This window comes from Oncorhynchus tshawytscha, linkage group LG02 (genome assembly GCF_018296145.1).
Source record: "Oncorhynchus tshawytscha isolate Ot180627B linkage group LG02, Otsh_v2.0, whole genome shotgun sequence".
Taxonomy (NCBI): Eukaryota; Metazoa; Chordata; class Actinopteri; order Salmoniformes; family Salmonidae; genus Oncorhynchus; species Oncorhynchus tshawytscha.
The window spans coordinates 33,624,300-33,637,979 of NC_056430.1; the positions used below are offsets into that span (position 1 = coordinate 33,624,300).

At 46.2% G+C, this 13,680-nt stretch overlaps 1 pseudogene; it reads left to right on the plus strand.

Moving 5' to 3' along the window:
- The first annotated feature begins 296 nt into the window (after window positions 1-296).
- On the plus strand, window positions 297-7,200 carry LOC112262865 (annotated as a pseudogene).
- The last annotated feature ends 6,480 nt before the right edge of the window (window positions 7,201-13,680 follow it).

Consider the following 13,680-nt stretch of genomic DNA (forward strand, 5'->3'; position numbering starts at 1 on the left):
GAGTTGACAATATGTATCCTGTAAGAGGAGACTGCTTTGACAGGCCTGAGAGGTGAGGGTGAGCAAACTGGGCATTGGTGGGAGAAGAGAACAGAGGGAGTCGCAGTAGAAGGAAAGCAGGATAAGGCGAATATACACACACACACACACACAGGAGTGCAGCCTGAGTCAGTGTATATGGCTGGTAGTTTGCTATATAAAGCCAGTGTGTCCCTGTGGATGGCACATGCTGTGGATTAGGGCGGAAGGAAGGTGTGGGGAACGGGGTATGTAATAAGCTTCCCCTCCTATCCCCAATGGGGAGAGCACAGGAAAGAAAGGGAGCCAAAGAGAGGCAGAGCAAAGAGGGGAGCACAGGAAAGAAAGACTGCCAAAGTGAGGGGAAGAAAAGAGGGAGGAAAGACAACCAAGCGAGCTGGGGCTCTAATTTCAGCCCTCTAGCCCTTCTCCCTTCTTTACATCCCTTTGTACCCTCCCTCCCTCTTTCCCTCTCTTCTTGTTCTGTTGTTATTCTTGGTTGTCTGTTTCTGTTCCTGTTGCTCCATTGGTTGCTCAACTTATGAATTTGGTCATTTGGCTCTCCAGGAGTCCTGTGTAGAGGAGCTGTAACCATGCAGTGCTGAGTGTGCACAATCATTTCACTGCAGTAGTTTTGGACTGCGGTGTTTATTATTGACAAGTCATATAGCATAAATGAAAGTATAATTGTGCGTGTGTGTTCCAGGGACTCAGATCATAGACCTGATGATGCTGGTGGTAGATGTGGTGAAGGGGGTCCAGACCCAGACAGCAGAGTGTCTGCTGATAGGAGAGCTGACCTGCAACCCGCATGGTGGTCATTCTCAACAAGACTGACCTGCTGCAGCCCAACAAGAGACAGACCGCCATCGACAAGATGACCAAGAGACTGCACAAGACCCTAGAGAACACCAGGTAACACACACACATACACACACACACACACACAGTCATTCTAAACCCTGTTTCATCCCCTGTTGACCAGATTTAAAGACTGTCCTATGATTGCCGTGGCAGCGAAGCCTGGGGGTCCTGAGGCCCCTGAAACAGAGGAACACCAGGGAGTGCCTGACTTAATGGAGGTAAAGACCCTGAACACACTGGTGCCCCAGGATGTGCCTGCACTATTAGCGGTATGGGTTAATATTCTGACGAGACAGGACAAACCCGTTTAGAATGTTGTTGGAAATTAATGTTGAAAGCAAACATTTTGTATTCTTAAAACATACAAAATTATGCTATCGCTGATTCCTGTTGACAAGAACTGTTCATAAATAGGCCAATAGATACAAAAACTATTTGTGATATTGAAAACCTAAATATGAAATGTACTACCTACATATACAGTTGAAGTCAGAAGTTTACATACACTTATGTTGGAGTCATTAAAACAATTTAAAAAAATGTCTTGTTAACAAACTATAGTTTTGGCAAGTCGGTTAGGACATCTACTTTGTGCATGACACAAGTAATTTTTCCAACAATTGTTTACAAACAGATTATTTAACTTATAATTCAAGGTATCCCAATTCCGGTGGGTCAAAGTTTACATACACTAAGTTGTCTGTGCCTTTAAACAGCTTGGAAAATTCCATAAAATTATGTCATGGCTTTAGAAGCTTCTGATAGGTTAATTGACATCATTTGAGTCAATTGGAAGTGCACCTGTGGATGTATTTCAAGGCCTACTGTCAAACCCAGTGCCTCTTTGCTTGACATTATGGGAAAATCAAAAGAATCAGCCAAGACCTCAGAGAAAAGTAGACCTCCACAAGTCTGGTTCATCCTTGGGAGCAATTTCCAAACGCCTGAAGGTACCACGTTCATCTGTAAAAACAATAGTACACAAGTATAAACACCATGGGACCACGTAGCCATCATACCGTTCAGGAAGGAGACGCGTTCTGTCTCCTAGAAATGGACGTACTTTGGTGCGAAATGTGCAAATCATTCCCAGAAAAACAGCAAAGTACCTTGTGAAGATGCTGGAGGAAACAGGTACAAAAGTATCTATATCCACAGTAAAACTAGTCCTATAGCGACATAACCTGAAAGGCCACTCAGCAAGGTAGAAGCCACTGCTCCAAAACCGCCATAAAAAAGCCAGACTACGGTTTGCAACTGCACATGGGGACAATGATTGTACTTTTTGAAGAAATGTCCTCCGGTCTGATGAAACAAAAATAGAACTGGTTGGCCATAATGACCATCGTTATGTTTGGAGGAAAAAGGGGGAGACTTGCAAGCCGAAGAACACCATCCCAACCGTGCTTTGTGAAGGAGGGACTGGTGCACTTCACAAAATAGATGGCATCATGAGGTAGGAAAATTATGTGGATATATTGAAGCAACATCTCAAGACATCAGTCAGGAACTTAAATCTTGGTCGCAAATGGGTCTTCTAAATGGACAATGACCCCAAGCATACTTCCAAAGTTGTGGCAAAATGGCTTAAGGACAACCAAGTCAAGCTATTGAAGTGACCATCACAAAGCCCTGACCTCAATCCTACAGAAGATTTGTGGGCAGAACTGAAAAAGCAGGTGCAAGCAAAGAAGCCTACAGACCTGACTCAGTTACACCATACATGTCAGGAGGAATGGGACAAAATTAACCCAACTTATTGTGGGAAGCTTGTGGAAGGCTACCTGAAACGTTTGACCCAAGTTAAACAATTTAAAGGCAATGCACCCAAATACTAATTGAGTAAACTTCTGACTCACTGGAAATGTGCTGAAAAAAATTAAAGCTAAAATAAATCACTCTCTACTATTATTCTGACATTTCACATTCTTAAAATAGCAGTGATCCTATCTGACCTAAGACATGGAATTTTTAAAGAGGATTAAATGTATTTGGCTAAGGTGTATGTAAACTTCCGACTTCAACTCTACATGTGCCCAACAGTAATATATTACTTGTATTATAATTTTTTACGAGCACCTTATAAACTGCATATGCACCAAAAACAAGTGGCAATAAATCACTCGTATTTATTTTGGGGGAATCAGGTTGTATGCACAACAAAAAACACACAGGAACTGTAAATATTGTTTACATCACTGGTTAGAGGACAAGCTATTGAAGACAGCCTGCTACATTTTGGAGTGATGCATTTTAATTTGGTGCTCACCAAAACGGAAAGAGAAACGCAGCACTTATTTGCCAATCACTCATAATCGATATCACGTTGAAATCAATAGAACGGGGGGAGTCAGGTTGCACGTCCTGTTCGAACACTACTGAAAAACCACACGGAATCTGGGAATAGTACGTATACTGTATCACTGGTTAGATCACAACTTGTAAAAAAAAACTTCCAGCTACCTTTTCGATTGTTGCATTTTGTTTCAAGTGGATCGCTAATGCAGAAAGGTAAACGCAGCACTATTTTGTTAAAGGGATACTTCGGGATTTTGTCAATGAGGTCCTTTATGTACTTCCCCAGAGTCAGATGAACTGCTGGATAGCATGCTTGTAGATACCTATAGATTTCCAGTAAATCTATTGGGAAGTAGATGAATTGTCAATAGCCCGAAGTATCCCTTTAATCACTCATATCAATATTACATTGAAATCAATAAAGCGAGGCAAACGTCTGGGTGGTAGGCGCTGTTTGAACTAACACTATTCAAAGGCCACATTGAGTCTGAGGATATTTTTTTATATATCACTGGTTAGAAGTTAATTTGCTAAAGACAGCGGTCTACATATTGATTTGTTATGTAACTTACATGAATCACGCCCCTGCATATGATATCAACACTGACAACGTTTGGCTGTTATGTCAGTGATAGTTTGAATCTGGTGTGAGGCTAGCAACTTTTTATAGAGAGACCACCCCAAATTCTCCATGCTGTTTGAGGTCGAAAATGAGAGCACAGTTCTAACTCCTGTGACCCACAGGAGTCTTAAATCACAGGACAAAACCAAAGAGATTGATCTGTTTTAAGCAAATGATCTCGTGCCATCATGCTGACTATAAACTTTTATACTAACATCACCAATCTGAGGTAAAAAAGGATGTTTCATTCCCCCCCAATTTGATGTAGGGAAATTCCACGGTAATGGAATTACTGAAAATGGTACCAAAACACATTTACAAGAAGATCTGTGCTGATGTCAAGTTTGGACATCTGCACAGTTTTTCCAGTAGATGTGTTTTTGTACAATTTTCTGTTGAATTTGTTAAAGTAGTCCTTGTGCATAGAGCTGTATGGTTGGTTAAACTTTGAAATCAATAGTTTGGGTTTGATATACATTTTGAAGTGAAAAATCGGTCTCAGAGTAATTCGGTTAACTTGGAATTGCCCTGTGGTCAAAACGTGAGCTTGTGTAATGTAGTAACACATACTGTCCGCATCATGGGATGTAGCGTCATGTAAATTCATTAGATGTGGCATAAAAATGCAATATTTTAATTTAGGGTTATAGTTAGTTAACGTACAATAATCACCATATATTTCTCACTAGTTTACCCATTTAGAGAGTTAAGTGCTCTCAAACACATTTGAACCGGGTGCTCTAGACTACAGCTTCCATAGTGTCTGTGCAGCAGCCTGAACGTTCGATGCCGCGTTTCTTACGGATGTGAAGACCACTTCAATGACACCTACAGTATCCTTTAATTGAAATGACACAGTAAAAGGTAGATACCATAGAACAAAGAGGCATATGACAGACACTGTCCTAGGGCAGAACCCCCTGACCTATGATTAAAACACAAGAGCCACTGTCAGGAAGTCTTTATGAAACCACAGGATACACAGACTCAACACTAAGATATGCTTCTGATTAGGACGGGCCCTCTAGTCTGTGTGTGTGTGTGAATCACACTCATGCCTACGGTGACTGTACAATGTTATGACAGCAGTTTTGACTTTGCTCTGTATGCACGTCTCCCCGAGCTGTTGAAGAGCCAGACGTGCCTCCCTCACAGAGACCCGGGGGGAGCCCTGCTGATGGCGGTGCACCACTGCTACTCCAGCCGCGGTCAGGGCACGGTCATGACCGGAACCATCCTACAGGGGGCGCTAGCTGTCAACGACACCGTGGAGATCCCAGCCCTCGAGCTACGGTCACTGACCACAGAACATTGATTTGCATGACCACTGAAAGAAGTCCTGGTCAGTGGTTCTCAACCCGCTAAGTCTATTGACCAGCAACAATTATTTGTGATATTGCTGATTTATTATAGTGCGTTAGTCAATTGAATTAGTTCCATGGCATGCTCTTAGTCCCTGCTTCCAGAAAGGTGGAGAAACGTTGTTGCAGTAGAACAACCCTGATTCAGATGACCTGGACAGCACAAGGCTGAAGTAGAATCTACAGAGTTCATAAGTTGACTGGAAGAGGAGGGAGGGGAAAGAGGGATGGGAGTGTGGGGGTGGAGGATGTGTGTGTGTTTTGGAAAGGGCAGGATGGGGAGACTGGAGAAGAGGGGTGGGGGTTGACAGTACAGGAGCTGACTAATTTAGACCAGATGCAGTCACTCACATTTGTTTGTAGGCCAGCCTAGTCTAAACACCAGCTTATTGTATTCAACCTTACTATCAACTGGTGTCATTATAACATCCTCCATCAGGTGGCAGCAAAAGCCTGAAAAAAACAGGCTTTTGTCTCAGCATTCAGTGTCAGAGAAGAATGGTGGTTAGGCCACAACGACCATACTCTCCGTCACAACACTACAGTGGACACACAACAAAAACAACACTCAGTGATGGGTAGGATAATTGGCCCTGTAACCGAATGGTTGCTGGTTCAAATCCCTGAGCCGACAAGGTACAAATCTGCCGCTCTGCTCTTGAGCAAGGCAGTTAACCCCAACGACAATTGCTCCCGGGGTGCCGATGATGTGGACGTCGATTAAGGCAGCCCCCAGCACCTCTCTGATTCAGAGGGTTTGGGTTAAATGCGTAAGACGCATTTCAGTTGAAAGCATTAACTGAATGCAACTGAATAGGTATTCCCCATTCTCTGTTCTGTTGTATATTGTACATGGTAATACCTCGTAATTTGTCAATTGCAAAACTAACCTTGCACAAACAACAAAAAAGAGTCGGTTAGTTTGATTGTCTGTCTGTGTTTGTCTTAAACCCATAGGAGACCAAAAACGTGAAGTTGATTCAGATGTTCCGGCAGCCGGTGTGTGGGGCCATGCAGGGTGACCGCATGTGTGACCCAGTTTGGCCCCAAATTGCTAGAACGGGGGGTGGTGTGTACCCCTGCCTCCCTACACACCCTCCACGCTGCCCACATCTCCGTCAGAAAGATTGGCTAAAGATTGGCCACCCGTGCCAAGTTCCACATCACCGTGGGCCACGAGACCGTCCTGGCCAGGGTCACCTTCTTCGGTCTGCCCCCTGGGGAGACCCCCCAGACTCCCAACACGGACCCCCAACCACCACCCTCCGACCCCCACTCCCCACTCCCCACTCCCCTCAGCCAGAACCCAGCCCCCTGAGCTCAGCCTTCTCCTTGGACCGGGAGTACTTCCACCAGGACGAGTATGTGATTGGTCAGCGGGAGGCCGGAGGAGCTAGGCCAGACCCGAAGCAGTGGGCGCTGCTGGAGTTTGAGCGTCCTGTCACGTGTCCCCCTCTATGCCTGGTGATAGGCTCCAAGCTGGACACTGACATCCACGCCAACTCGTGCCGGCTGGCGTTCCAGGGGCGTCTGCTGGAGGGCTTTGAGGAGAAGAGCTATTCTGAGACTACGCTACCCAGACTACGCATCTACAAGACCAAACGCAAGGAGGGAGCGGTGGAGAGGGTGAGTGGACGCCCTGCTCGCCTCTCCCTGACACCCTGCCCTCCCATCACCCTTCATGGATCTCTGTCCTTGCTCCTTTGCCCTCTCTCTCACCCCTCTTCTCCCTCTTTCTCTCTCTCTCTAGTCTTTGTTTGGATTTTTCATTGCTGGTGGTGCTGGAGCGTGTTGCAGGGACTGAGCTCCCATTGTGCGCACACACACAGAGTCCCTGGGGCGGTGCGGGAGGGCAGTGTGGAGAAGTATGCGGGGCCTTGACCTGTGCTGGGCTGTGACACAGGCGTGTGGTCCCCTGATGCCAGAGGCAGCAGCCAGACAGACTGGTGCTGTTTGGACACACCTGAGTGGCACAGAAATATACCCACATGGCTCTCTGCATTCCTCCCGACCCGCACTCTAGCCTCTGCTCTCTCGCTCTCTCTGCTCTCTCTCTCGCTCTGTTCGCTCTCTCGCTCTGTTCTCTCTGTTCTCTCTGCTCTCTCTCTGCGCTCTCTCTCTGCGCTCTCTCTCTCTGCGCTCTCTCTCTCTGCGCTCTCTCTCTCTGCTCTCTCTCTGCGCTCTCTCTGCGCTCTCTCTGCTCTCTCTCTCTGCTCTCTCTCTCTGCGCTCTCTCTGCGCTCTCTCTCTCTGCGCTCTCTCTGCGCTCTCTCTGCGCTCTCTCTGCGCTCTCTCTGCTCGCTCTCTCTGCTCTCTCTCTCTGCTCTCTCTCTCTGCTCGCTCTCTCTGCTCTCTCTCTCTGCGCTCTCTCTGCTCGCTCTCTGCTCGCTCTCTGCTCGCTCTCTCTGCTCTCTCGCTCTCTCTGCTCGCTCGCTGCTCGCTCTCTCTGCTCGCTCTCTGCTCGCTCTCTGCTCGCTCTCTCTGCTCGCTCTCTGCTCGCTCTCTGCTCGCTCTCTGCTCGCTCTCTGCTCGCTCTCTCTGCTCGCTCTCTGCTCGCTCGCTCTGCTCGCTCTCTGCTCGCTCTCTGCTCGCTCTCTCTGCTCGCTCTCTGCTCGCTCTCTGCTCGCTCTCTGCTCGCTGCTCGCTCGCTGCTCGCTCGCTGCTCGCTCGCTGCTCGCTCGCTGCTGCTCTGCTCGCTGCTCGCTCGCTGCTCGCTGCTCGCTCGCTGCTCGCTCTCTCTGCTCGCTCTCTGCTCGCTCTCTCTGCTCGCTCTCTCTGCTCGTTCACTCTCTCTGCTCGTTCACTCTCTCTGCTCGTTCACTCTCTCTGCTCGTTCACTCTCTCTGCTCGTTCACTCTCTCTGCTCGTTCACTCTCTCTGCTCATTCACTCTCTCTGCTCATTCACTCTCTGCTCTTTTTTTTCTTTCTCTCTCTCTTTGTGTACTCGATCCATCATGTTTTTTGTCTCTCACTTTCAGCCTCTTTCTCCCTGGCTCCATCTCACTCTTGTAATATATTTCTATGTTCCTCAGTTTGTTTTTCCCCTTTTGGCTCATAAGAGTCTTATCTGCCTCTCGTTGCTCCTGTCTGTCTCTGTCTGTTTGAGTGTTGTCTGCCACCCAGCAGCAGCCAGCAGTCTGTCTGTGTGTACACACCCTCAGTCAGGGTCGCTAAGAGGTCAGAGGTCAAGTGTGTGGACAAGTTTGACTGCTGTTAGCACCTCAGGCTGTCGACAGCCAACCCCACAGTTACACAGCAGTCCTTGACCCTCTCCCTGTGAGGTCAGACTCTGTTCATGTGGGTGTGTGTGGGTTCCCCTCACATAATGAGGAAGTGCTGTTTGTTTTTTGTCTTCTAAGAGGACACATACCTGAGATGTTGGAATGTTTGAGATATGACTGTGTCTTTATGTTATGCCTTTGTCACAGTGTTGTCTGACATGTGTACCAACTGTAGCTTATCTGTGGTCACGCTTCAGTCAGAACCCAACGTCAGAGAGAGAGAGAAAGGGAGCAAAGTGGGGAGGGTTCAGGAAAGAGTGAGGGGGAGAAGTAGAGAGAGAGACAGAGCGGTGCCCTCCCTTTATCGGATCAGTGACGGTTGAGAGAGTCTCAGTGATGGAGAGAAAATACAAACAACAAACAGAAGAAGAATGTGTAGAGGAACGAAAGAGGAGATACAGACAAGCTGGTGGCAGGCCTAGGGCAATGTGGCTCGTTGGGTTGGGACGGGGTACAGAACAGTGTCATGGTGGGGTCAGCCACCCCCCACTATGGCGACAGAGTGGCAGCATGGTAACACGAGGTCATGCACCAGTGTCTGTTAAATCAGAGAGAGGAACATAGAAAACAAACACACACTGACCTCTCTGTGCTGGAGGAAGTTTATACTGACAGACTCAATAAATAATTCAAGGATATGCTGGGTGGTTTTAGGAGATTTTCCACCTGTATTATTTGCTTGTATCATTAACTGGAAGCTGTTCGTTGAATAATAATATTATTTAAGCTTATTACATTAGAATAATTATATTTTATATTTTCTTATATGATTTCTTTGTGTCTGTCATTGGTGCCCCTCATGTCTCTTTAGTCATCTCTAATATTTATATATTCCTTAATTCCGTTCTTTTACTTTTAGGTTTGTGTGTATTGTTGTGAATTGTTAGATATTACTTCACTGTTGGAGCGAGGAACAATCATTTTGCTGCACCCTCAATAACATCTGCCAAACACGTGAATGTGACCAATAACATCTGATTTGATTTGATCAGGTAACAGATGACTACACTGTGATTGGGTGAAACCTGTTTAAGAAGTAGACCAACCTGCAGTTGTTTTTGGGGTTAAAGGTCACTCTCAATCAGCGGGGCAGGGATCATCGAGGGCGGTTTCAGACAAAGCGTCAAGTTTACGATCTGGGTGCCAGGTAAGTAGTGGTGGGGCTGGAGAGGAAGGTGGAGGTGGTGAATGAATCTGTTTAGGAAGAAAAGGACCGCGCCGACGCTTGGTTAAAATCAGCGGACCCATGGGCGTCCTATCACATTTTACCATCAGATATTGCAGTGGATGGGCGTCTTATCACATCTGACCATCCGATACCACCAATCATTTTCTATTAATTTCCTGGCGATTCTACATGTTGATCTGCCACTGTTCGTTGACAGCAGGTGATCTACTGTGCACGGCCAACGTTCCCTATGGCGTCTCTCCTTCATAAACTCCATTAACAGTCAAGATAAGGACTGTATCATCAGAGTTTCTTACTGCGTTTGTTGCCAATTTCTTATTCCATCTGTTTATTAGTCAGAATTATGCAATTGCATTTATAGTACAACCAAAGAATGAAAGGGGCCTTCTCTTTTTTTCCTGTATCTCTCTCTCTCTGGTTCCTGTGCTCGCAGTTACGTTCGTTATCAGGATCAGGATGTGGTTAGAGTGGTGGGCTGGGAATCCCACTCCAGCATTCCCAGGATTCCTCTGGGGGTAGCTCTGGGTCCGAGGGAAGTCTGCTCCCTGTTTATTTTACCTTGTGTCTCTCCGCTCCCCTCCGACCCACAGCTAGGCTCCACACCGGGCTGGGCAGGAAGAGAAACCAAAAACATTTAGAAAGAGAAGCCTACCTATATCCTCTCAACTCACTCACATTCACGTACACACACTCACACACATGCTCTTACATACACACTGACATACTTGGCTAGTCACTTAAGATATTCAGTATGCTCATTGCTCGTACACACTCATAGAATGACGGTGCTGTGTGATCCTCTGACCTCTAGCTACCCCAGGTGTGTTTGTGTTGTGTGTGTGCTCCCTTTCTCTCGTTGTTGTTCTTTTCTTCTCCCCTCAAACCCCTTCATGGCACATGATTAAAGACAGAGAAAGCCACGGAGAGAGGGAGAAATGGAAAGAGGAGGGCTAGTTAGATTTGAAGGGCTTCTTTGAAGGCCCTCCAGGCCTCTCCACAACCTCCCCCCTCTCACACAGGCACTACTGTCCAATCCCCCCGCTATCCGCCCTCCCCTGGACCTGACCCCAAACTCATCCCCTGCAAGCCCCTAAAGGCCACCAGCCTGGCACCAGACAGTTATTCTGTCTCTCCAGAGAGGGATGGAGGGATAGATGGAGGGAACAGAGCAGAGAAAGATAGGGGAGTAGTGTGGTTTGTGTACGTGATGTCCGCTTGGATAGAACAAATGTTTTCATTATGTGGTTTAAATCAATACCACAGCTTGTTATACATGTGTGAAGGTGGCTTCAGGAGGGTAATTCACTGTGTGCGTGTTTGCAAATGAGTTGCATTTTACTTAAACCTTGAACTAGATTTGACCGTTTTATTGGACACTATCACATGATTCATTCTAGTTTGTATTTACTGCTATTTATCTAAGTGCTTCCCTTTGTGTGATTGTTTGCGTGAGTGTTTGTGTGAGTAAGTGAATGAGAGAAAGCGAGAGAGAGAAGTGGGGTAAGGCCAAGCGAATAGATCGGAGATATCCATCCCCGTAATCCTAACAACCCTCATGCTGGCATAACCATAACAATCTCCTCGGTGGCGCCGTGTGACGCGGGTAGGCAAGGTCAGCCGATGCAGAGGTTTGCTCAGGGAACATTTCTCAGCTACACGTGAGCAGAAACACACACACACACACACACACACACACACACACACACAGGCATAGATGCCCCAGGGGAATCCAGAGCATGCCCACAACCGCCTGACGGCTGTCAGACACCAGTGTAAATGTCAGCCAGGACAGGACCGCCACAGAGAACCCTGACAGAGACACGTTTCTTCTACAACTATAGGAACTGTGAGACAAGACCAGCACAACAGATCTACACTATATAAACAAAGTTGTGGACATCCATTCAAATGAATGGATTCGGCTATTTCAGCCACACCCAATGCTGACAGGTGTATAAAATAAAACCAGCTCAGCCACGAAGTGGTAGGCCACACAAGCTCACAGAACGGCACTGCCGATTGCTGCAAGAGTGCTGTAAAAGAACGCTACCTGCCCGACTGCATCGTGCCAACTGTAAAGTTTGGTTGAGGAGGAATAATGTTCTGGGGCTGTTTTTCATGGTTTAGGCTAGGCCCCTTAGTTCCATTGAATGGAAATCTTTTTGTAGCAACAGTTTGGGGAAAGGCCCTTTCTCGTTTCATCATGGCAATGCCGCCGTGCACAAAGTGAGGTCCATACAGAAATGGTTTGTCGAGATCGGTGTGGAAGAACTTGACTGGCCTGCACAGAGCCTCAACTGCTCTTGTGGCTGAATGGAAGCAAGTCCCCGCAGCAACGTTCCAACATGTAGTCGAAATCCTTCCCAGATACGTGGAGGCTGTTGTAGCAGCAAAGGGGGAACTCCATGTTAATGCCCATTATTTTGGAATGAGATGTTCATAAAAACAGGTGTCCACATACTTATGGTCATGTAGTGTTTCTGTTCTCTCTCCCATCTCCATCTCTGTCATCAACACTCTAAAGAGCAGATATATACCATTGACCCTGATTCACCAATGGAGAGCAGTCATAACAGGTCTAGTGGTCTAAGCCATTGCCTCCAGATCACATATAACGCAACAGCATGGGTACGAATCTGGTCTACTGCTATTTCAGCACACTCGCTCTTCTATATTTTCTCTCTACCTCTGTCCAATCCTTTGTTTAATTTTGATAATTTAAATGGTATTTTTTTGTATTTGTTAAATACCTATGTGACTTGTATAAACTACCAGAAATTCTAATGCTCATATGATTTCTCTTTCTCTCTCTTCCCCATTCCCCCTTTCTTCTCTTCAGAGGGTCTCAGTCTAGAAACTAAGCAGCTCCTCTCCTCCACCTCCAAGAAGAAAGGAAAGGGTGGGGCTAAGGGGGAACTAGCCAAAGAGGAAGATGCCAAGATGGACACTCAGCCAATCAACATCAGCCTCCGATTCAAGAGATACGTTTTTGACCCCCACAAGAAGATGGTTCAGTCTTGAGGTGCGTTCAGTTCACTTGAACGTTTGCTACATTGTGGAGCGGTTTGTACTGAACAACACGTTTCCCCAAAACGTTCTTGTATGTTCTTGAACAGACTTTGTGCTACGTTTGGTGGGTATGGCGAGGTGTGGCTTGAAGCAAGGAGTGACGAATTGAAAGGGCAGCGGTCATGCAGACAGCGTTCCCAAACCCACAACCCCTCCCCATTTTTAAACTGGTTGTTCAGTACAGCACCGTTTCCGTTCAAGTGAACGTTCCAGAATGTAAAAACCAACAGACCGCAGCCCTGACCTTGGCAGCAGTAGCTAGAGGATGAGAACAGAGCGGTTAAAACAAGTGGCTACACTGTTCTCCTCTTCGAGTTGAAAGTAACGATTACTATATTTTCAATACATTTTTCCATGATAGGTGAATAAATGCTTGCACAAAATAAAAGGTGTGTCAGCCATGTTACAGTAATGATGGAAAGATGAGTGGTTCAGAGACGGTGTAAAGGCTGGCCTCTGTATCTGGAGCACATAGTGCCTTCAGAAAGTATTCATACCTTTTGACTTATTCCACATGTTGTTGTGTTACAGCCTGATTTCAAAATAATGACAAAGTGAAAATGTTTTTAGAAATGTTTGCAAATGTATTGAAAATGACATACAGAAATATCTCATTTACATAAGTATTCACACCCCTCAGTCAATACTTTGTAGAAGCACCTTTGGCAGTGATTATAGCTGTGAGTCTTTCTGGGTAAGTCTCTATGAGCTTTCCACACCTGGATTGTGCAACATTTGCCCATTTATACATTTCAAAATTCTTTGCTAGACAGTCATTTTCAGGTGTTGCCGTAACTGTTTTAAAGTCACCATTGGCCTCATGGTGAAATCCCTGAGCGGTTTCCTTCCTCTCCGACAACGGAGTTAGGGAGGACGCCTTTATCTTTGTAGTGACTGGGTGTATTGATACACTGTCCAAATGTAATTAATAAACCAGAAAGCCATTGCAATGCTAGTTATAGCCTAATGTTAGCTAGC